At 36.4% G+C, this 25,327-nt stretch overlaps 1 pseudogene; it reads left to right on the forward strand.

Moving 5' to 3' along the window:
• The first annotated feature begins 23,154 nt into the window (after positions 1-23,154).
• Positions 23,155-23,788, forward strand: LOC127542834 (ER membrane protein complex subunit 8-like; annotated as a pseudogene).
• The last annotated feature ends 1,539 nt before the right edge of the window (positions 23,789-25,327 follow it).

Here is a 25,327-nt window from a genome sequence, read left to right on the forward strand (position 1 = left end):
ACCTGATCTTGACATAAGGTGTGAGATTTTCATCTATGCCTAGTTTCTAACATACTATTTTCCAATTTTCCCAGCAATGTTAAAATTGTCAAAATCATGAGTTCTTACTCTAGAAGCTGGAGTCTTTGGGTTTATCAAGCATTATATTACTATAACCATTGACTATTATGTCTTGTGTCTCTAATCTATTTCACTGACTTACCATCCTATTTCTTAGCCAGTACCAAATGATTTTGATTACCATTGCTTTATAATATAGTTGTAGGTCTGGTATAGGTAGGCCACCTTTCTTTGAATTTTTTTTCACTAATTCTTTGGGGTTTTTTGAATTTTTGTTCTTCCAGATGAATTTTGTTAATATTTTTTCTAGATCTGTAGTAATTTTTTTTGGCAGTTTGGTTAATATGGCATTGAATAAGTAGACTAATTTAAATAGAATTGGCATTTTTATTATATTAGCTTGGCATACCCATTAACAACTGATATTCTTTTAATTGTTTAGATCTAACTTTATTCATGTGAAAAGTGTTTTTAAATTGTATTTATAAAGTTTCTGGCTTTGTCTTGGTAGGTAGACTCTGAGATATTTTATAATGTCTATAGTTATTTTAAATGGCTTTCTATCTCTTGCTGCTGGGCTTTGTTGGTGGCACAGAAATGCCATTGATTTATGTACATTTATGTTATATCCTGAAACTTTGCTTAAGTTGTTAAATTGTTTCTAATAGATTTTTAGTTGACTTTTTAGGATTCTCTAACTATACCATCATATTATCTGCTGAGTGATAATTTCATTTCATTGCTGAATACTCTATTTTTTTCAATTTCTTTTACTTTTCTTATTGATAAAGCAAACATTTCTTGTACAACATTAAATAAGAGTGGTAATAATTGCCATAGTATTTCACCTTTCATCTTGTTGGTAATGCTTCTAAGCTATTCTAGCTTATTCTACCAGTATTCCCATACTGCTTGCTGATGGTATTAGATAGATGGCTCTTATCACTTTAAGGAAAATTCCATTTATTCCTATACTGTCTAATGTTTTTTAAATAGGAATGGATGCTATATTTTGTCAAAAGCTTTTTTTTTGCATCTATTGAGATAATCATATGATTTCTGTTAGTTTGGTTATTGATACGGTCAATTATGCTGATATTGGTGCATTCTTGGTATAAATCCCACTTTGGTCATATGTTGGAATCTTTATAAACTGTTAAGTCATTAGAGTTGATAGAGACAATAATTATCTCATTTAGCATGGTTCAGTATCATTGATCTGATCTTACAAGGAGATGTTTTGGGCCAGAACCTGAAACAAGGTACTAAATAGAACTAATTGATACAATGCTTGTGTTCACACCTTTAGAGAGCTCATATGAGCAAGAAATATTTAAGTACTCATTGGAGTTCACAAATATGGGAGATTCACAAAGTAAACTTTGTAACTTTGTGAATTCACACCTCCCTTATGTGTGCCTCCAGAAGGAGGAGTCAACCTTTGGGAGATCATATATAAAGAGGCTCTTAGCTTCGGGTTACTTAGTTACTTCGGGTTAGAGAGAGTTACTTTGGAACATTGACTGGGGTCAGAGAGGAGCATTCTGGGAGGAAGCCCACAAGCCTTCTCTCTGAGGCAAGAGAGATTCATTCCATTTTCCACTTGACTAGCTGGAGGCTGAAGAAAGCAGAGGCAGAAGCAAAGGACAATCTGCAAGAGCTCTTGGAACCAAGCAGAGAGATAGGCCTCAACTAACCAGGCTATTCTGGAAGGAGAAAATAAACATTTGCATTTTTACCAGCTAGATGCATTTTGGGTGATTATTACTCTTAACTGAAACTAAGACTGCTTCCAGAAAACCTCCCCGAGAAACCTGCTTGCTCCCAGAGAGAACCATTTATATTTTAAAGAAAAAAAAAAACATCACAGTCATAGTATATTATCCTGGTAATGAATGACTGTAATCTTTTTGCTATTATTTCACTTAAGATTTTTGTATCAAAATATGGAAATATGTTTAGAAGAATTGCACATGTTTAATCTATATTGGATTACTTGCTCTCTAGGAGAGGGTGGTGTGGGGAAGGGAGAAAGAAACATTTGGAACACCAGGTTTTATAAGGGTGACAGTTAAAAAATTTTTTGCATGTATTTTGAAAATAAAAAGCTATCTCAAAATATTTTTGTATCAAAATTCATTAGGGAAATTGGCCTATGATTTTCTTTCTCTATTTTGGCTCTTCCTGGTTTAGGAAGCACCATATCTATGTCATAAAAGGAATGTGATAGGACTCCTGCTTTGCCTATTTCTCCAAACAGTTTACATAGAATTGGCATTAATTGTTTTTAAATGTTTGGTAGAATTCACTTGTAAATTCATTAATGGCTTCTTTAATTTCTTTTTCTAAAACAGGACTATTTAAGTATTTTATTTCTTCTTCTTTTTAATCTGGGCAATCTACATTTTTTTTTCTTTCTTTTTTTTTTTTTTTATTGAGTACTTTCTGTTGGACAATTTGGATGTTATACTTCTATGATGGAGAATAAATAGAGTGGCATACTGTCATCCTGTAGGCTTAAAGAATTAGTTGCTTTGGATTTCTGCCACTTCCACTGAGTCTACCTTAAACTGCTCTTTGACAAATACCTAAAAGGTGTCACATGTATGGCATCATAGTATCCTATATGTGTCTGGGCAATCTATTTTGCTTTTTTAAAAAGCTGATCTGACCAGTGACATGTAAGTTTTACAAATGTTTGCTGGATTGTTAAATTGGACTGCCTGTAATCCAAAACTTCTTATTCTAAGTCCAGTATTCTTTCTACAACACTGTGTGTTTCCATGGAATCATATAATCGCAGAGGTGGAAGGGACCTCTGACCAATCTGTACATCAATAGCGATATTCTCTACCATACCACAGACAAATGCTTAGCCATTCTTTACCTGAATATCTGCAGAGTGATAGGGAACTCTTTGTTGTTGTTTATTCATGTTGGACTTTCTGTGACCCCTTTTAAGGTTTTCTTTTTTTTTTTAATAACTTTTTATTGATAGAACCCATGCGAGGGTAATTTTTTACAGCATTATTCCTTGCATTCACTTCTGCTCTGATTTTTCCCCTCCCTCCCTCCACCTCCTGCCCCAGATGGCAAGCAGTCCTTTACATGTTGAATAGGTTACAGTATATCCTAGATAAATATATGTGTGTAGAACTGAACAGTTCTCTTGTTGCACGGGGAGAATTGGATTCAGAAGGTATAAATAACCCAGGAAGAAAAACAAAAATGCAAGCAGTTTATATTCATTTCCCAGTGTTCTTTCTTTGGGTGTAGTTGCTTCTGTCCATCTTTGATCAATTGAAACTGAATTAGCTCTCTTTATCGAAGAGAACCACTTCCATCAGAATACATTCTCAAACAGTATCGTTGTTGAGATATATAATGATCTCCTGGTTCTGCTCATTTCACTTAGCATCAGTTCATGTAAGTCTCGCCAGTCCTCTCTGTATTCATCCCGCTGGTCATTCCTTACAGAACAATAATATTCCATAACGTTCATATACCACAATTTACCCAGCCATTCTCCAATTAATGGGCATCCATTCATTTTCCAGCTTCTAGCCACTGCAAACAGGGCTGCCACAAACATTTTGGCACATACAGGTCCCTTTCCCTTCTTTAGTATCTCTTTGGGGTATAAGCCCAGTAGAAACACTGCTGGATCAAAGGGTATGCACAGTTTGATAGCTTTTTGAGCATAGTTCCAAATTGCTCTCCAGAATGGCTGGATGTGTTCACAATTCCATCGCAGAGAGATGGAACAGACCCTTGAAACAAAGGAGAAGACCCAAGAAATATTGGGTGGTTCTGTTGCTGATTGTGCTTACCACTGAAAGAGCATAGCTGACAATGAGACTGTTAAAAGGACTTTTAAAATCTTCAGGAATCATTGGATTTCCTAACACAAGATGAAACTGTTTTAGTTCTTGAAAAACCAGCAAGAATCATTGGATTCCTTGAGATGAAAAATTGTTGTTGAGACCTTTTTCAGTACTTCAAAGCTTACAGGAACTATTAGATGCCTGGCACATGAACTAATGGACAATGGATTCCTTATGGGCTATTTCTAGGACTTATGGACATGTTTAAATTTTCAGGTTGATTCATGTATGTTACATTAATACTAGCCTGTGTTATATTGCTATGTGCTTATGTAAATTATGTATAATGCCTCTCATATTGATGGATTTATGTATAGCATGTATATCTGTTTCAAAGTTCTGGCCTATACTGATGGATTTATGTATACCTGTTTCAAGTGAGCCCCTTCAGAAACCTGCTAATCTGATTTGGTTTCCTATTTCCTTTGGTGTCCCTGTTTTCCCACATCCCCTCCAACATTCCACATTATCTTTCCCAGTCACTCTAGCCAATCTGACAGGTATGTAGTGGTATCTCAGAGTTGCCTTAATTTGCATTTCTCTGATTAATAATGATTTGGAGCATATTTTCATATGTCTATAAATAATTTCAATTTCTTTGTCTGAGAATTGTCTGTTCATATCCTTTGACCATTTATCAATTGGAGAATGGTTTGATTTCTTATAAAGTAGAGTCAATTCTCTATATATTTTGGAAATGAGGCCTTTATCAGAACCTTTGATTCTAAAAATGTTTTCCCAATTTATTGTTTCCCTTCTAATTTTGTCTGCATTTGTTTTGTTTGTACAAAAACTTTTCAATTTGATATAATCAAAATTTTCTATTTTGTGGTCAATAGTGATCTCTAGTTCTTCTTTGGTCATAAATTCCTCCCTCTACCACAGGTCTGAGAGGTAAACTATCCTATGCTCTTCCAATTTATTTATAATCTCATTCTTTATGCCTAGGTCATGAACCCATTTTGACCTTATCTTGGTGTATGGTGTTAAGTGTGGGTCAATGCCTAGTTTCTGCCATACTAATTTCCAATTTTCCCAGCAATTTTTGTCAAATAATGCATTCTTATCCCAGAAACTGGTGTCTTTGGGTTTGTCAAACACTATATTATTAAAGTTATTGGCTGTTTTGTCCTTTGAACCTAACCTATTCCATTGATCAACTAGTCTATTTCTTAGCCAAGACCAGATGGTTTTAGTAACTGCTGCTTTATAATATAATTTTAGATCTGGTACAGCTAGGCCACCTTCATTTGATTTTTTTTTCATTAATTCCCTTGTAATTCTTGACCTTTTGTTTTTCCATATGAACCTTGTTGTTATTTTTTCTAGTTCATCAAAGTAATTTTTTGGGAGTCTGATTGGTATAGCGCTAAATAAATAGATTAATTTAGGTAGTTTTGTTATCTTTATTATATTTGCTCGCCCAATCCAAGACCATTTAATATTTTTCCAGTTGGTTAGATCAGACTTAATTTGTGGGGAAAGTGTTTTGTAGTTTTGCTCATAAAGTTTCTGGTTTTTCCTTGGCAGATAGATTCCTAAATATTTTATACAATCAGTAGTTACTTTAAATGGAATTTCTTTTTGTAACTCTAACTGTTGGGTTTTGTCAGTGATATATAAGAATGCTGATGACTTATGTGGGTTTATTTTGTATCCTGCAACTTTGCTGAAGGTGTGGATTGTTTCTAATAACTTTTTAGTAGAGTCTCTGGGGTTCTCTAAGTATGCCATCATATCATCAGCAAAGAGTGATAATTTGGTTTCCTCATTGCCTATTCTTATTCCTTTAATCTCTTTCTCAGCTCTTATTGGCAAAGCTAGCATTTCTAATACAATACTAAATAGTAACGGTGATAGTGGGCAACCTTGTTTCACTCCTGATCTTATTGGGAATGGTTGCAGTTTGTCCCCATTACATATGATGCTTACTGCTGGTTTTAAATAGATGCTCCTGATTATTTTAAGGAAAAGTCCATTTATTCCTATACTCTCAAGAGTTTTTAATAGGAATGGGTGTTGGATTTTATCAAATGCTTTTTCTGCATCTATTGAGATGATCATATGGTTTTTGTTAATTTGATTATTAATATGGCCAATTATACTGATAGTTTTCCTAATATTGAACCAGCCCTGCATTCCTGGTATAAATCCTACTTGATCGTGGTATATTATCCTGGGGATGATTTTCTGTAGTCTTTTTGCTAATATCTTATTTAAGATTTTAGCATCAATATTCATTAGGGAGATTGGTCTATAATTTTCTTTCTCTGTTTTCAACCTACCTGGTTTAGGTATCAGTCCATGTCTGTGTCATAAAAGGAATTTGGTAGGACTCCTTCATTCCCTATTTTTTTCAAATAGTTTATAAAGCATTGGGGCTAATTGTTCTTTGAATGTTTGGTAGAAATTCACCTGTAAATCCATCTGGTCCTGGGGATTTTTTTTTAGGGAGTTGATTAATAGCTTGTTCTATTTCTTTTTCTGAAATGGGACTATTTAAGCAATTTACTTCCTCCTCTGATAATCTGGGAAGCCTATATTTTTGGAGGTAATCATCCATTTTGCTTAGGTTATCAAATTTATTGGCATAAAGTTGGGCAAAGTAACCTCTTATTATGTCTTTAATTTTCTCTTCATCAGTGGAAAGTTCTCCTTTTTCATTTTTAAGACTACTAATTTGATTTCCCTCTCTCCTTTTTCTAATCAGATTTACCAAAGGTTTATCAATTTTATTGGTTTTTTCATAAAACCAACTCTTAGTTTTATTTATTAGTTCAATAGTTTTTTTTTTTACTTTCAATATTATTAATTTCTCCTTTTAATTTTAGAATTTCAAGTTTAGTAATTGATTGGGGGTTTTTAATTTGGTCTTTTTCTAACTTTTTAAGTTGCAGGCCCAATTCATTGAGCTTCTCTTTTTCTATTTTATTCAAGTAAGCCTCTAAGGATATAAAATTTCCCCTTATTACTGCTTTGGCTGCATCCCATAAATTTTGATATGATGTCTCATTGTTGTCATTATCTTGAGTGAAATTATTAATTGTGTCTATAATTTGCTGTTTCACCCAATCATTATTTAAGATGAGATTATTTAGTTTCCAATTACTTTTTGGTCTATTTATATCTAACTTTTTGTTGAATGTAGTTTTTATTGCATTGTGATCTGAAAAAGCATTTACTATTTCTGCCTTCCTGCGTTTAATTTTGAGGTCTTTATGTCCTAATATATGGTCAATTTTTGTGTAGGTTCCATGAACTGCTAAGAAGAAAGTATACTCCTTTCTGTCACCATTCAGTTTTCTCCAGAGATCTATTATACTTAATTTTTCTAATATTCTATTTACCTCTTTAATTTCTTTCTTATTTGTTTTGTGATTTGATTTATCTAAATCTGAGAGTACAAGATTGAGATCTCCCATTATTATTGTTTTGCTGTCTATTTCTTCTCGCAACTCTCTTAACTTCTCTTTAAGGAAGTTAGATGCTATACCACTTGGTGCATATATGTTTAATACTGATATTGCTTCATTGTCTATAGTACCCTTAAGCAAGATATAGTTTCCTTCCTTATCTCTTTTAATTAGATCAATCTTCGCTTTTGCTTGATCTGAGATAAGGATGGCTACCCCTGCTTTTTTGACTTCACCTGAAGCATAATAGATTCTGCTCCAGCCTTTTACCTTTACTCTGTATGTATCTCCCTGTTTTAAATGTGTTTCCTGTAAACAACAGATTGTAGGGTTCTGACTTTTGATCCAGTCTGCTATCTCCCTCCTCTTTATGGGAAAGTTCATCCCATTCACATTTGCGGTTAAAATAACCAATTCTGCATTTCCTGCCATCCTAATATCCCCAGATTATACTTTTCTTTTTCTTGCCCTCCTTCCCTTCTTCCCTATTGGTCCCACTAATGTCATGCATCTCTCCCTCTTTAGTATCCTTCCCTCCTCCCTTTGAATCCCTTTCCCTTTCTTGTACCCTTCCCTTATTACTCTTTTTCCTTCTCCCTCCCCCCCCCCACTTTTTAATGAAGTGAGAGAAGAATCTCTGTAAACAAATATGTAAATTGTTTCCTCTTTGAGCCAACTCTGATGAGAGTAGGATTCACTCAATGTTCCTCCCCCTCTCTAAGTTCCCTCATATATGATAGGTTTCTTTTGCCTCATTGTCGCATGTAGTTTCCCTCTTTTTATCTCCCCTCTTCCCTTTTTCTGAGACTATCCCCTTTCCATTTCTACTTCCCTTTTTTATGTTATATTGGTAAAATCAAATTATACATATGGTTTTTATGTATATCCACAACAGAAATACAGTTCTCAAGAGTTCCTTTTACCTTTTTCTACTTCTCTTGAATCCTGTTGTTGGAGATCAAATTTTTTGTTTAAGTCTGGATTTTTCCTTAGAAACAGATGGAATTCCTCTATTTCATTAAATGTCCATCTTCTTCCATGGAAAAAAATACTCAGCTTAGCTGGGTAGTTTATTCTTGGCTGCATTCCAAGCTCTTTTGCCTTTCGGAATATCTGATTCCAGGCCCTTCGATCCTTTAATGTTGAAGCAGCCAGATCTTGAGTGACCCTTATTGTGGCATCTCGGTATTTGAACTGTTTTTTCCTGGCTGCTTGTAAAATTTTTTCTTTAGTCTGAAAATTCTGAAGTTTGGCCACAATATTCCTCAGAGTCTTTATTTTAGGGTCTTTTTCAGAAGGTGTTCGATGAATTCTTTCAACGCCTATTTTCCCTTCTGGTTCTATTACTTCTGGGCAGTTCTCTTTGATGATTTCCTGTAAAATAGTATCTAGGTTCTTTGTTTCATCATAATTTTCTGGTAGTCCGCTGATCCTCAGGTTCTCTCTCCTAGATCTATTTTCCAGGTCTGTTGTTTTTCCAAGTAAATATTTGACATTTTTTTCCAATCTTTCATTTTTTTTGGTTTTACTTGACTGATTCTTGATGTCTCAATGAATCAGTCATTTCTATTTGTTCAGTTCTGATTTTTAGTGAGTTATTTTCTTCATTAGCTTTTTTGACTTCTTTTTGTATATGTCCAATTGAGTTGTTTTGCTCTATGGAATTTTTTTCCATTTCACTATTTTTTTTTTTTTAGTAAGTTATTTTCTTTTTCCAATTCACAAACTCTGTTTCCCTGCACTTCTTGGGAGTTTTTTACCTTTTTCAATTCACATTTCAGGAAGTTGTTTTCTTTTTCCACTTTATCAAATTTTTCTTTTAGTGAGTTATGTGTCTTTCCCCATTTCTCTTCTAGCTCTCTTTTAAGGTTTTTAATAGTCTCTTCTAGGAGAGCCTTTTGTATTGGAGACCAACAATTGTCTGGAGACTGTCTGCTATTAGTCTCTTCAGGGTTGAAAAGCTGTTCTTTTTCTAAGTAGAAACTATCAATCGTTCTTTTGATTTTTTTACTCATTTTGTTAAAGCCTGTAAGGTCTGCCTTCAGAGCCAGGAGGTTACCAGCTTCCTCTGCAGAGCAGTGAAAGGTGTATGGACCGGTAGCTGTCCTGACAACCAGCTACAAAAAGCAGCGAGGTACTGGAGTGCTCTGGGAAAGAGTTCCCCACCGGGAAGTAACTCAGGCCTACAGGGCCAGCCTGGGAAAGTGCCCTTCAAAGAACCCCGGCTGTGTGAGATAACGACTGCCCTGGGGCTAGACGCTGAGCAGTGAGAGTTTCACTTCCCAACCCAAATCCTGCCCTGCGGCTGTGGGTGTTAGCAGTTGAGCAGTGAATGGATTTGGGGAAGTGTCTGCTCGGGAAGTGCAGTCAGCTGGGGAGGTTCTATTGCCCCAGGCTGAGCCTCCCACTCTGTGGATTAGAGGCTGCCTGGGCTGTGCCCCCCTGCTATGCAGATTTGTAACTGCCCCCGCAAAAGCCCTGAACTGCAGGATGTGGCCGAAGGGCTGCGGTAAAGTCTGCCTGAGTCACTTCCGGGTTTGAGGGGTTACAGCCAGATCTCGTTAGGTTTTGGCATTTTTTAGAGTATCCTCTGTTTCAGGCTTTAATTTCTCTGCCAGTTTACTGCTTTGTAATCAAGGCAGAGCAGTTAGCCTATAGCAGAGTGGTCCCTTTAACTTCTCTAGCCACAGAGATCACCCCCGCCCCTGGTCTGCTCAGGATGCTAGCCTCTCCCTGCCTGTGCTAGTCTGTTCCTGGCCCCTCAGGACAAACCTTTCCTGGCGAGCTTCCGGATTGACTTCAGCTGGTAAGTTGTAGTGCTTCTAATCTTCATGAATTTAAATAGTGAAGAGTTATTTTTGAGGCTGGATTAAATAGTTGGTTATGAGGGGAATGAGAGGAGCTTAGAGAGTCGTGTGTGCCTGCTCCACCATCTTGGCTCCGCCCCTGGAAGTCAGCAATCTACATTTTTATAAATATTTATCCATTTCAATTAGATTTTCACGTTTATTGGCATACAACTGACTAAATTGCTCCTAATTATTGCTTTAATTTATTCTTCATTGGTCTTAAGTTAACCTTTTTCATTTTTTTAGTTTTTTTATTTTATTAAAGCATTTTATTTTCAAAACATATGCATGGATAATTTTTCAACATTGATCCTTGTGAAACCTTGTGTTTCAAATTTTCCCCTTCCCCTCCCCCCCCATTCCCCTAGATGGCAAGTAATCAAATATTTGTTAAACATGTGCAACTCTTCTATGCATATTTCTACAATTATGCTGCACAAAAAAAATCAGATCAAAAAGGGAAAAATGAGTAAGAAAGCAAAATGCAAGAAAACAACAACAATAAGAATGAAAACACTATGTTGTGATTCATACTCACAGTCCCCACAGTCCTCTCTCTGGATGTAGATGGCTCTCTTCATCACAAAGAGCCACATCCATTAGAATTGATGTTCATACAATCTTAGTGTTGCCATGTACAATGATCTGGTTCTGCTCATTTCACTTAGCATCAGTTCATGTAAGTCTCTCCAGGTCTTTCTGAAATCATCCTGCTGATCCTTTCTTATAGAACAATAATATCCCATAACATTCATATACCATAACTTATTCAGCCATTCTCCAACTGACGGGCGTCCATTCAGTTTCCAGTTTTTTGCCATTACAAAAAGGGCTGCCACAAACATTTTTGCACATGTGGGTCCCTTTGCCTTCTTTAAGATCTCTTTGGGATATAAACCCAGTAGAAACACTCCTGGATCAAAGGGTTTGCACAGTTTGATAACTTTTTGAGCATAGTTCCAAATTGCTCTCTAGAATGGTTGGATCCGTTCACAGTTCCACCAACAATGTATCAGTGTCCCAGCTTTCCCACATCCCCAACATTTATCATTATCCTTTCCTGTCATCTTAGCCAATCTGAGAGGTATGTAGTGGTATCTCAGAGTTGTCTTAATTTGCATTTCTCTGATCAATAGTGGTTTGAAGCACCTTTTCATAGCACTAGAAATAGTTTCAATTTCTTCAACTTAAAATTGTCTGTTCACATCCTTTGACCATTTATCAATTGGAGAATGGCTTGAATTCTTATGAATTCGAGTCAATTCTCTATATATTTTAAAAATGAGGCCTTTATCAAAAACATTGACTGTAAATTTTTTCCCCCCGGTTTATTTCTTCTCTTCTAATCTTGTCTGCATTGATTTTATTTGTACAAAAACTTTTTAACTTAATATAATCAAAATTACCTATTTTATGTTCAATAATGAACTCCAGTTCTTCTTTGGCCACAAATTTCTTCCTTGGGGATATGGGAAAACTGGGTCACTAATGCTTTGCTGATGGAGTTGTGAACTGAGTCAACTATTCTGGAGAGCAATTTGGAACTATGCTATCAAACTGTGCAAAGTCTTTAATACAACAATGTATCTACTTTGTATCCGAAAGAAATCATAAAAGAGAGAAAAGGACCCACATCTGTAAAAACATTTGTAGCAACTCTTTTTGTGGTGGCAAGGAATTGGAAAATGAGTAGATACCTATCATTTGGGCATTTTATTATTTGGGCATTGGACAACTTATTATAAGATCACTTATTATGTGATCTAAGGCAATCCCAAAAAATTTTGGTTAGAAAACTCCATCTGCATCCAGAGAGAGAACTGTGGAGACTGAATGTGGATCAATATATACCATTTTCACCTTTTTTCTCATTGTTTTTTCCTTTTGTTCTAATTTTTCTCTCCGAACATGATACATATGAAAATATATTAAAAAATGAATGTACATGTATAACAAAAAAGTTTTTTATATGTAAGTGCAAAAAATAATAATAATAAAGAAAAAAACAATTAAAATATGATGGAACCAAAATGAGAGTCACAAAAGTCCTGGAAGTGCTACACTAAAAGACCATGTGTTCAAACACTATATATCAAAGAACAAAAGAACTAATATTGTAGTCAAAAATATCATTCCTTATAATCCTTATTGGAAAAATGGATATTCAATGAATTATCAGACTTTTAGCATTTTGTTGTAAAAAGGAACTGAACTTAATAGCAAATTACACATATAAATATCCAAGATAAACATCAGCTAAACATCAAGAATTAATTTCAAGGGACTCAATAAAGAAAAACCTGCTTATGTTTTATATATGGAAATGTAAACCATGTGTCTAAGATTGTCATTAGTAATTGTGTGGTTCAAAAGAGATTGAGGAAGAAGTGATTATGACATGATTCTAAAAAGCAAAAATGTGTAGGGAAAGATTAAAAATAGTAATTATGTTATACAAATGAGGTGTAAGAGCAACAACTGACAGAGGAATTGCATGGAAAGGGCTGATAGTTCTGGAATCCTACTTTCATGGGAAGTGGATTAAAGAAAGATCAATACACATGTATCTAGAAGATTTAAAAGTCTTCTACATTTATAAAGCTATAAGAGGCAGAGGGAATAGGAAAAGGGTGATATAGATGGGCATGTAGACATTATAGGAAGGGTATAAAGAGAGTGGGAAAGCGTGGTGGGAGAGCATAAGGAAGGGATCCTTGGAGGCAGAGTAGGTTAAATAATAGCAAAGCAAGGTAGTGGGTGGGGATAAAGCAGAGGAGTTAGCAGGGATAGTAAAGAGATACACACAAATATAACAATGAGCAGGAGTAGAAGTTATTAGGAAAAAAAAGCAGGAGTAGTAATCACTGATATCAAATAAAGTTAAAGTTATAGTGTGGTTTCTCTATTCCCTATTTTTTCTCTTTTGATTAAATCTATTTTACTTTTTCTTTCTTTTTCTATTTGCTATCTAAGTTTTAAATAAATTAGTTAAGAAAGAATGATAGATCATGGGAAATATATTTATCTTTGTCTTCAGCTTGATTTCCAATTCCAGGAGGCTCATGCACTCTACAAAAAGAGCTACTCTCCCTATCTCAAGCTCTACAAGCTTAACCAAGTTTCTTTCTAGCTGTGACTCTCGAGGGTTCTGAGGAGCCTTAGAACTTTCATAATATGGACTCTTCTAATGATGCTTGATTGATAGTGATGCTTGTGATCACCAAAAGTCCCTCCCATGTTCTGAACGCATTTCTAAAATACTGACCGTAAAATTATTTTGTAAAGTCCTTAGTGCAAATACCTTTTTCCTATCTTCAAATCTCTGCAAACAGACCCTTGAAAAGGGAAGTGATTTGCCTAAGGACATGTTTAAGGTGAGGGAGAGATAGAAAGTAGTGAATTCATGGAACAATGAGTATACAAAGTAGAAAGATTAAAAATAATAGTCCTGGAAATGGAAAGAAAGAAAAAGTGACTGGTGACTAGAAAATGAGGTGGAGTCTTGGTTCCAAAAAATATTTTGGTATAAGGCACTAAATGGCATGTTATTTTGGTACTGGGTACTAGGACAGTTACTTTGAATGGCTCCTACACTGTAAAAAAGTGGCTTTTTGTTCATAGTTTTAGTGTTAAGGGAATTAAAATATTTTTTGTAAAATCAAAAAGTCATTCACATAGTTACCTGAAGTTTTGCAAAGATTGAATCATAATGTGCATGATCCATTGAAGTTGTCTTATTATTCATTGGTTAAATCTATTGAAATAGGACCCAGTTCGAAATGAAAGTCAGGAAGGGGGAATGATTTGTCTGGTTGCTAGGGGACCAATTGTTATTGTTGTTGAGTTGTGTTTGACTCTGTGTGACTCCATGGACTTTGTGTATAAGTTTTTCTTGACATCGATACAGAAGTAGTTTTCCATTTTCTTCTCTGGTGTGTGCTGATGGTGAGGAATTGAGGCAAATAAGAATTATGTGACTTGCCCGAATTAAACAGCTAGCAAGTACCTGAGGCTATATTTGAACTCAGGTCTTCCTGACTCCAGAGCCAACTCTCTTATTCACTGTACCACCTAGCTGCCCCTAGAAGGGACCAATAGTAAACTGAGAAGAGCCTCAGAACTAAAATAAGAACAAGACTGAGAACATAACTTGTATGGAACCTGCCTTTCCTTCTGATACAGACTTCTACTAGTGCCTTTTCTCCAGCTGACATCACTTAGCCTGACCTTCTCAATGTTCATAAATGTGAAATTAATGCAGTGGTAGAATTGACACAAAGCTAACTCCAACCCCTCAGAGCCACTCTCTACTACATATACAATCCAGGAGAAAGTGAATTCAAAAGTAGAGAACACAGGTGGAAAAGGGTTAATATCCCGTTTCCTAAAACACATTGCCTGGAGTTCTCAAGATATCTTACTAATTTAAGGTGTATCTTTTCTGCTGGGTTCCTTATAAAGCCTTACCTCTGCTTGTCCTCATTGTGTGGAATCTGCCCTTTCCTCCTGATGCAAACATTTCCTGCTGTCTGCTGGGACACTACTAGGACACTGGTGAAACATCCAAATCCTCTGGTGCATATAGTTCACAAGGCCCAGCTTTGATTAAGAGGATGAGAGAGAAGAGATGAGACTGAGAGGATGCACCTTCTTACCCCTCCCCAAGTAATTCCTTCTGAAGGATGTGGCTGGAGACTTCTACCAATGAATTGTTGGAAACTGAATTGTCCTGAGACAAAACTGGCTCCAGGTTTCTCAGACCTGCCAGAGACTTGACCACATTTTTTCAACTAATTTAAGTGGACTTCCTGTCACATGTGGTGAAAATTTCAGAGATGATGCCCAGGTCTGGTTCACATCTAGTTCATAATCTGGATTTCTCATTCAATTTACATAGATTCTTACCTGATGGATTTAAGACTACGCTAAGAGTGGGCTTTAGAGGATAAAGAGACTGACTTAATTCAAACCCAATATTACACATCAGGGATGCTTTACCTCCATTTTAGTGCTAGGTCATAGTAACTGGTGTCTCAGAACTGTAAGGATTGGGAACGACTTGACTCAGAATAGTCTTAAAAGGGAGGTAGTAAACTTAAGCTTAGCCCATTTTACAATTCAGAGGGTAGAGAGATGAAGTGACTTCAGAGGTGTGCTGCTAAATGTTTATCAAATGGTTCTCTAAGGAAAAAAGACACAAGTACAAAACACCTTTAAATTTAATCTTCTTATTAATGTTTCTATACCATTCTCTTAAGTTTAGATAATCAACAAAATAATAAAGGCAGGCCTGAATTTAAGCATTTCCTTTGAATACTTAGGTGGGGGAGAAGCATGTAAAAATCTCAAAGGCACTAAACTTATTCCTGAACTTTTCCCAGTGAAAATGGTCTAAATTGTCTTCCTGCAGATGAAGGGAAGCATAGCTTGGTATGGGGCTGGCTAAATGTGCTAGATTAGGTGAATTTGTGCTTACTCACAAAGGAGACTGAGCAGAGTAGGATTTCAACAGCAAGGATGAAATCCCCAAAGGTATTTTTTCTGGAGTTTAGGGGAGTGCTGAGAAGGGGAAAGTGAAGCACTTCCTAGTTGTGAGACTTAATCCCACCCCAAGGTCATCGCCATAGCAACTCCCTTTTCAGGCAGGCCATTCCCCTTCTCTGGGCCTCTTTTCTTTCCTCCATCTCAATAATGAGCATCATGAGACTTGCACTTTCCACTGTGGAATTAGGGTGAAAGCTCTTCCAGGATGAACATCAAAAGGGACATGAGAAAGGGTCTTTGTTATCCTTAAAGTGCATGTGATCTGCAGACCAATCCTTAACATTCAGAGATTCTCTTGGGAAATTCAAGATTTTAGGCATATATTTGGCCTAGGGACAGACTTTAGCACCTGGGTAGGAGGTGATCCTTGAGTCCTTGAATGGATTCCGTGTTTGTTCATTCTCCTCACTCAATTGTTTTAGCCCCATCTGGTTTGCAAATATTCTTTTACACCCACCCCTCCATATCCCCCCCTCCCGTGTATGTGTGTGTGTGTGTGTGTGTGTGTGTGTGTATACATATATGCATGTATCAGATTTGGGAAATATTTGTTATCTCAGGAGTACCTAGGGATTTAGGTCTCTGCCCCATTGGCTGCTCTGAACAAAGAGGGGAAAGAAGCCCCCTTTTCCTCTTGACTGAGGGATCATTATAATACCAGCCTAATAAGGAGCTATCATCAGAGCCAATAACTCAGGATATTAGATTTCCCTGGTAACAGACAAGTCACCATGACAACCAGAGATGGGGCCCAGCTGATACAGCTTTCAACAACATAATTCTTCCTCAGCGGGGCCTCACAGCTTGAAGAGTGGGGCTGCAGCTTAGAGGCCATATTGGGATTGTATCCTCTCCCAAAGACTTTGGTAGCATTCTCCTGTCCCTCATTCTTATAGGACAAAGAAAAAAGGAATTAAGATATGGTTAAAATCCACATGAATTGACAAAGGAGAAACACATTAATCCTCGTTTCCCCCTCAGTAGTATTTAATCTTTCCCAGTACTTGTAAAGATAATTTTCAATATTCAATTTTGTAAGATTTTGTGTTCCAATTTTTTTCTTCCCCCAACTCCCCTCCTCAAGACAGCAAGCAATTATATATGTTAAACATGTACAGTCATTTTAAACATATTTGCATTGTAATGCTGGAGAAACTGAGGCAAGATAGAGATCAGAGAGTTTTTAATATTTTATTTGAGAGGGAGAGATTGTGCTGGGGTCATGTTGCCCCCAGGAATGATGTCTCAAAGCATCCAGCTGGGTTTTAATATTTTATTTGAAAGGAAGAGATTGTGCTGGGACCAAATGGAGCCATGTTTTGGTCCCAGGACTGAATGAGACTTTCGTCTCCAAGAATCCAGCAGCCAATGTGTGTTTCCCATGAAGTATATATGCACATGACTTTAAGCCACCAGGGTAGCCAGAGGCAGGGGTGGAGTCAGAGCACTGAGAGCAGGAATGGACTATCAATGGTTCTGACAGGGTGTGAGGAGGCACAAGACATTTTGATAAATTGGGATCAAGAAGAACAATGACAGAATGGGGGGAGGCACTGGATATTCTGATAAGTAGGGAAGGTCTGAGGTGATGATGTCTAAGATACAAGATCTTTCCCTTTATCTGGATTAAACATTTACAATTTATAATCTTAGCGTAGACAGCCCTAAATTATATCAATTCTAATGATTGGGGGCGGGGGGGAGTGGTTTTGCAACCAGGGGAACTGAGACAGAACAATTATGAACTGAGGCAGAACATTCAGGGAAACTGAGGCAGCATGATTAAAAGGGAACTGTGGCACAACACCATATTTGTGATGTGTTAGAAAAAATCAGACTAAGAGGGGAAAACCACAAGAAAGAAGAAGCAAGCAAATAAAAAGGTAAAAATACTGTGTTTTGATCCATATGCAAACTCCATTGTTTTCTTTCTAGATAAAGATGTCAATTTCCATTCCAAATCTATTGGAATTGTCCTGGATCACTGAATTGCTGAGAAGAGCTAAGTCTATTTTAGTTAATCATCCCATAATCTTCCTGTTACTGTGTACAATGTTCTCATTGTTCTGTTCACTTCACTCAGCATCAGCTCCTATAAATCTTTCAAGGCTTTTCTGAAATAAGACTGCTCATCATTTCTTATAGAACAATAATATTTCATCACATTCATACACCATAACTTATTCAAACATTTCCCAATTGATGGGCATCCATTCACTTTCTAATTCCTTGCCACTAAAAAAAGAATTGTTACAAACATTTTTGCACATGTGGATCTTTTTCCCTTTTTTTATACTCTCTTTGGGATATAGACCCAGTAGGAGCACATTAATCCTTAAAGCAAAACCTTAGCATTCCTTCCCCCAACAGCTTACATATTTCCAGGAGGAAATAATGTGCCATCTGACCTAAGACTTCCTGATTGAGGCCTATGTTGACTTTTTCCACTGTTGCATTGTCACGTCTCCCTTAAATTATAGTAAAATTAGATTTTGTATGGTCACTAAAAGAAAATGTGGGAAGCAGGCATGGAATTCATGCTACTCTCTGTGTGGTGTCAATACTAGGTTAGAGAGCCCCCAGATTGCTGAGTCGCTACTCAGGTTATACTCTACATTTTTTCCACTTTGAGCCTTCAGCTACAACAAAATGTGGAAGATGGTAATTCAACTAAGACAAAGAAGGAAGGACCTCAGTAGGAGACCATGCTTGTTGCTTCCCCAACCCAGCCCTTAGAACAAGGGTGGAGACATATTGGTAATTAATTAATGTTTATTGATTTATTTCCCAAAGTAGAGGCATTTCTTTTGTGTCACAGTGAATGAGTACAATTTGTAGGTAGAGAAGAGAAGTATGTCTTTGTTATTGGCTGGCTATATAGAGTGGTTTAAGTGAATTTGTGTTTACTCACTAGGGCAGATGGCAGTGATGGTGGGAGGAGAATTCCAAACTGCAAGGATTAAGTTCCTAGCAGCATGACTTCTAAAAGTTAGGATGGTGGTGAGTGATACAGGCATAGGATGAAGCGTTTATTAATTCTGTGATTTAATCTTACCTTATACCCATTCTGAAATCAACATTCTTTCCAGGCCTCTATTCCTTCAACTGAGGAATGAACATCATAATATTTATATTCCCTAAGTCAGATTTAAAATGAGCACCCTTCTCAAGGCTTGTGAAGATTGAATATGGGATGTTGGTGAATTATAATCTTGAAAGCACTTGTGATCTGCAAAACATTCCTTAATATTAATAAACTATATGGAGAAAATCAAGATTTCAGGACCATGGACAGATTTATAGACTCCTGGTTAGGAGGCCTTGAATGGAATGATGGATGGCATAATTCTTTTTCTTTCTGACTCAATTCTTTTAGCCACAGCTGGTTTATGACTTCTTATATGCATTACTTTACATCTAGCTTCTATACTTCTATATGAATTTACCTTTGGTTCAACTTCTCTCACTCTCTCTCTCTCTTTCTCTTTTATTCTCCCCTCCTCCTCCTCCTCCTCTTTCTCTTCCTCCTCCTCTTTTTCCTCTTCTTCCCCTTCTTCCCCTTAAACATACTTGAAATCAGCCCTTCAGACAAATGCAAAACTAGTCTGTACAAGATTGCTCCCACTCCCTGGAAATGAGCCTTCTCACAGCACATGTAGAGGAACACTCCAATTTTTGCTCACTTAGGCTAGCTACATATAGAGACCTATCCTTCCACTTCTTTTGAAAAAAAGTAGAGTAAAATATGGATGTCTGCCATTTTGAAATGGATGTCCTACAGGAATCTCAAACTCTATATATTCAAAAAAGAAGCTATTATCTTTCCTGTCAAACACATTTCTCTTCTGAATCTCTCCGTTACAGTCAGGGACAGCATGACACTTCAAAGGCTGAAACTTCAAAGTAATCTTCTAATAAGTGACCTTTCAGTTTATCTTTTTTGTAACCAAAACTGCACCTCATTTTTTAGTCACTATTCACTTTCACTCTCTTTCCAAGTCCAAATCAGTTGTTTTTGATAGTACCTTACATTTTCTTCTGTTTTTTTTTTTTAATTTTTTCATGTTAATACTCTTTGTCCCATGAAGCCAATACCCATTGTTTCTACCTTGAACATGTCCTTGGGTGAATAACTTTCTTTCTCAAGGCTTAGTTTGCTTATTTTTGAAGATAGGAAAATCTATCTGCACTAATAACTGTTGTTATTTTGATTATTTTGAGGCCACTGCTTTGAAAATGTAAAAAGGGCTATGACAATGGGAATTATTACAGTTATGAATGTAGTTGAACCAGCCCATGTGATTTCTATTTAAGGCAGTTTGACTCCTTCTCTGAAGTCTGGAATTGTACACAGGTGCTTGAGGCCCTGGAGTATGAGCACAAATAGTTATTACAAAGATGAGAAAAATAAAAGCAGAGGTCCATTATAGAGGAGAAAACATTGTCATTTTTAGGAAGATTTTTTTTTTGGTTTTCTGTGTCCCTGAATTTAGTGAGCTTTCCCTTTGGGTACATAGTACAGGAATAAACTGGCTAGTTAGAGGGATAGTTGAATGGTTGCCATGTGGTTGCCACATCTCATAGAATGGCAGTCTATGTTTGGTGATACGCCTGTAAACTGCTTCATTTAATGTGCCCTTCTGATGCTTAGTGGGGAGGGACAGAGGAGAAAGAAGGGTCTCTAGGCCCCAGATGGGCACATTTTCTGGTAGGATTTATCCAAAAGGCTTCCAAGTAATTAGCAGTGATGAACTGGATGTCTGAAGTCTGAGCACTAATTTAGATCATTATCATAATATTCATGATCATGATCCCCCTTGAGAATCTACAGAGTAATGACTTTTATGGTCAGAGCAGTTCTTGGACACCACTGACTATTCTGTGGAAGATTTTGATTGGAAAAAATGAAGGTGAATGCACCTCCCCAGATAAAATACAGATCCTGGGAATACTGGTACAAATAAGGACTTCAAAATGCCTTCCTAAGACCACTGAGTTCTTTCTTCCTAGTAAGAATTCTGCAGAATCACTTACAGAAAGAAAAAAAAATGGGATTATACTCAAGGATCTCCATGATTTTCTCCAGCACCCTAGCACCCCCTCTTTCCTCCATGATTTGCAATTGGGGAAGGTTTCCTTCAGATTTCTTGTGAAGGATTTCCCAGGATGAGGAGGACTTCTTTATAGTCAAGAAGACTAGAGGATTTAGGATCTTAGGAAGACTTAAGAAGCTGAGGAGGTGACTAACTTGACCTGAGAACAGTAGGGAGGTTAGCAAAGGAAATCTGGGTTCTTGCGACCTAAAGTCAGCACAAACAATTACTGGTGTAATGAGAGAACCACTGGTTTGGAGATCAAAGAACCTAGCTCCTACCTCATGGGCTGGGATACCTGAGTGAAATTGAACGAGCAAGGCTCCATTTCTAGGTCTCCCTTTCCCCCTGTATATCAGAGTTTCTTAAATTTTTTCTACTCATGACCTCTTTTCACCAGAGAAATTTTTATACAACCCCAGTTATATAAGTACATATAATAAATACCTATAGATACAAATCAAATATTTGCTGGTAATAAATCATAAATAAATTTATTTTAAAACAATTCTTTGATATACATATAATTTTTTCCATTTATTAAAGATGAAAGCAAACTTGCAAACCAATGAGAGGAATGTAGTTGTTTATTTTTATATAAATAACTAAGGAATGGCAAAATATTTGATACAAAATCTTCAATGTTTTTCAGAGTTGATATATTTTGATTTTATAATCATCAATGCTAAGAATGATGCTTCACATAAATATATAGTACAAAATGGCAGAAGTATATTTAGGGCCATTTTAGAAATTGTTGGAAATTCTGTCCTAATCCCAGACCAAAATTCATTTAATGGTATTTTAGGAAAATTAAGTTTTAAATCTCTGTCACTGTGTAATTCGGCAAATTCTTTTTGAATTTTTATTGGCAAGTGACTAAAATTTGTTATTTCAATTGAATATGATTTATGAACACAACTTAGTTTTTTAGAACCAAAATTTGAAGAGGAGTATTTCCAAAACTGTGACTCCAGGCACTTCAGATGATCAATTATAACTCTTATGATTAAATCTTTGGGAAGGTCATTTTCAATTACAAAATCACTTGTAGGTATAAACATTTCTAAAGTATCACTTTCCTCCCCATTCTTTTATATGTTAACTTTTTTTAGTGAAACTTTCCACTTTATCTTTTAACATAAAAAGTTAGATTTTTTTCTCAAAGCAAAGTTTAAATCATTGAGTTTTTTAAAAAATCTGACAAATAACAGTTTTGAAAGCTGTAAGTCATGAAAAAAATTAACAAAATCGTTTCCATGTTCTGTCAAAAATATAACAAAGTCATATTTCAATTTCAATAATCTGTTTAAATCTGCCCTCTTGAGAAGCAACCTTATTGTTGCATGTACTAATACAGTAATTACAGTCTATGTCTCTATAAAGATTTTAAAAGAAATAACTACTAATGACTAAAGTAATCTATTGTTTGATAAACCCCAAGACTCCAGCTTCTGGAATAAAAACTCAGTATTTGACAAAAATTGCTGGGAGAACTGGAAAATTGTATGGCAGAAACTAGTCATAGATCAATATCTTATACCTTTTACCAAGATAAGGTTGAAGTGGGTTAATGATTTAGACATGAAGGGTGATACTATAAGCCTACTTGGAGAGGAAGGGATAGTTTACCTCTCAGTTCTTTGGAGAAGGGAGCAATTTATGACCAAAGAAGAACTAGAGAACGTTATGAAATGCAAAATGGATGATTTTAATTACATTAAATTAAAAAAGTTTTCCCCAAACAAAACAAATGTAGCCAAAATTAGAAGGGAAGCAGAAAACTGGGAAACATTTTTTTAGCCAGTGTCTTTGATAAAAGCCTCATTTCTTAAATATAGAGAGAATTCAGTCAAATCAATCCCTAATTGATAAATTGTCAAAGGATATAAACAGAATTTTCACACATATTCACACAACACCTAAGATTCTTTATGTGCTTGATATTGAATTATATTATGGTTGTTGCAGGTTTAGAAGCTTTTTATTGTTGCCAAATTTTTTAGGACTCCTACATTCAGTTACTCAACCCCATATGGGGTTGAGACCCACAGTTTAAGAAGTTTTTCAGCAGTCCTCAACTCCCCCACCCCCAGAGGAGGTCAGCCTTCCAAGCAAGTTGCAGTCACCAGGTGCTTCCAAACACCTGTGCAGGAGCTGATGGCCTAGCAGTCAACTCCAGCAAAGGAATGGAGACTGCAACACTTTAGGGTCAAGCCTGTGCAGAACCCATCCCTCTATGGTAAAGGGCCACTCTGGGCCTGGGAAGCTACCTGGCTGCCCTTGTCTCAAGCCTTGGGCCTGTCTCATCATGCCCCATGTGAAGCTGACCACTCAGGCCTACTGCAAGATGGTGCTGCACAGGGCCAAGACTCCTCACTGTATTGTTAATGGGTTCCTGGTGGTTGAAAAGCAGAAGCCCCACAAGGAGCAGCCTTTCCATGGTGGCTCAAAACCCACACAATATTCTTTTCAGGGATGGTATGTCCCTCTTCCATGGCACTCTGAGACTGGCTCCCATGTTGAAAGTGGCCTTCACCTTGACTGATTCATGGTGCAAAGATAATAGTGATTGTTGGTTATTATCAAGCCAATGAATACTCATTCATTGCCAGTCCAAGACCAGGTTGCTGAGAAGGTAGTTTCCAGAATTGCAAAGAGCTTCAATGACACTGCACTCATCATTGTAGATAGATAACAAGAAGTTTATGATGGAGTGCATAAAAGCCACGATTCGTTTGTATGAACATCATAAAAACAAATGGTGGTACAGGGATCCACACTATGATTATTGTAAAGACTGGCCAGAAGCCCACAGGATCTTGGCATCTTTTTTCAACAGCAGGTCCTATGAAACCTTTGTGGATTTTGATAAACACTTGGATGACTTCTGAAATGATTGGACAAATCCAGAGTTTAATAAAGTTATTATATACCTAAGTTAGGGAGGGATTCTACTGATTAATTTATGAGCATTTCTGAAGAGGAAAAAAGAAATATTTTTAAATGTAAATAGAATAATAGCTCATCCTTTGTATGGGAAGGCAACAATTTTAAGAAACAGCATGTGGTTCAAAAGAGGCAATGTATCTAAGTGGGCATTAAGGTGTTAAGTCAGTGGAATTGATAAGAAAATGGTTATCTAGTTTAGCATGGTGCTTAATAGTTCTCTAGTTCAGTACATGTACTTAGTACTTAAAAAATTCCACAAGAGTCACACTATTATAATGTAATTAGAATAGAGCATATAAACCTGGGACAAACTCAGCCAGAGTGAGAGCCAGAGAAGACAAGAGGACTAGAAGCTGAAGCACAAGCCGTTGGACTCAGATTCACTTCATCTCACACCAGGTGGCTGGCCTCCTGAACTTCCCCCACTGAGACCAAGGCCGGTCTGGAAGGCCTTCAAGAAAGCTGGCCTGAGGCCCCAGACAAGGAGGCAATAAAGAATTTGGACTTGGGACTTTAACACCTGGCTATTTTTGTGGTGATTACTGAAACGAAGGCTGCTCCAAGACTCCAGAAAACCAACAAGAAAACTACACTAACCTTTCCTAATCTTGAGGTATTTTTAAGACTTATGAATTATCTTTCTGAAAACAGCAAATCTTATCCTTTAATGAAGGTTTTGTAGAGTTTTACTTCTGAGTCCATGCTGTAAATACAGTCTTAAGACCAGGTCTGAAAAGCTACAATGGATACCTCAGGACTACCCAGACAACTACTTTTGCTAGTAGGGTATCTCTGTAAGAGCAATTGAGTCTATTTGGGATTATAAGAACTATACTACTTAAAGCAATGTTGTACGCAAAAAGCCACAGTTGGTATAAAATTACTATTGTCCAATTAACATTTATAGTTGAAGGCAAAAACAAGGGCTGTGTCACAAGCCCTCAGCTTAGAGCACACACAGGATCTTAGTTTCAATCAATTAGAAAACTTTAAAACCCAGAAATAGAAAGAGGGATAATGGATTTGTGACAGGATTCAATGCAGTTTCGGCTTTTTGGAAAACAGGAATCATTCCTAGTTTTTGACTCATTTGCATAATCATCCATATAGTTTTAAAAGATTTCTTCAAAATAATTCTCATTGCTTTTGTATTTAGAGCAAAAACTTTTCAATTCATAAAGTTGAACAAGAGAATGAATATCTTTTTTAATGGTACTTTTGGCAGTTTCTGACAAAAATCTTGCTAAAAAGGATTGGAAAACTTCATAGCACCATTGCACTTGTTGTTTTTCTGTTAATTATTTTGCACAGTATTCAGTGTACTATACCTTATATTATTTTCTCTTTTCTCTTGCTACATTGAGAAAACTTGCAGCAATTGTCTGCTAATGATCTTGAAAACAGTTCACCATAGCATTTAGTATTTTACTCTTACCAGTAAAAAAATCATTTGGATCATCACATTCAAGAAGCATGGTTTAGTACATGACCTTATTGGATTAAAGATTTAGACCTTAGGAATCTGCTATTCA

Source organism: Antechinus flavipes, chromosome X (assembly GCF_016432865.1).
Source record: "Antechinus flavipes isolate AdamAnt ecotype Samford, QLD, Australia chromosome X, AdamAnt_v2, whole genome shotgun sequence".
NCBI lineage: Eukaryota > Metazoa > Chordata > Mammalia > Dasyuromorphia > Dasyuridae > Antechinus > Antechinus flavipes.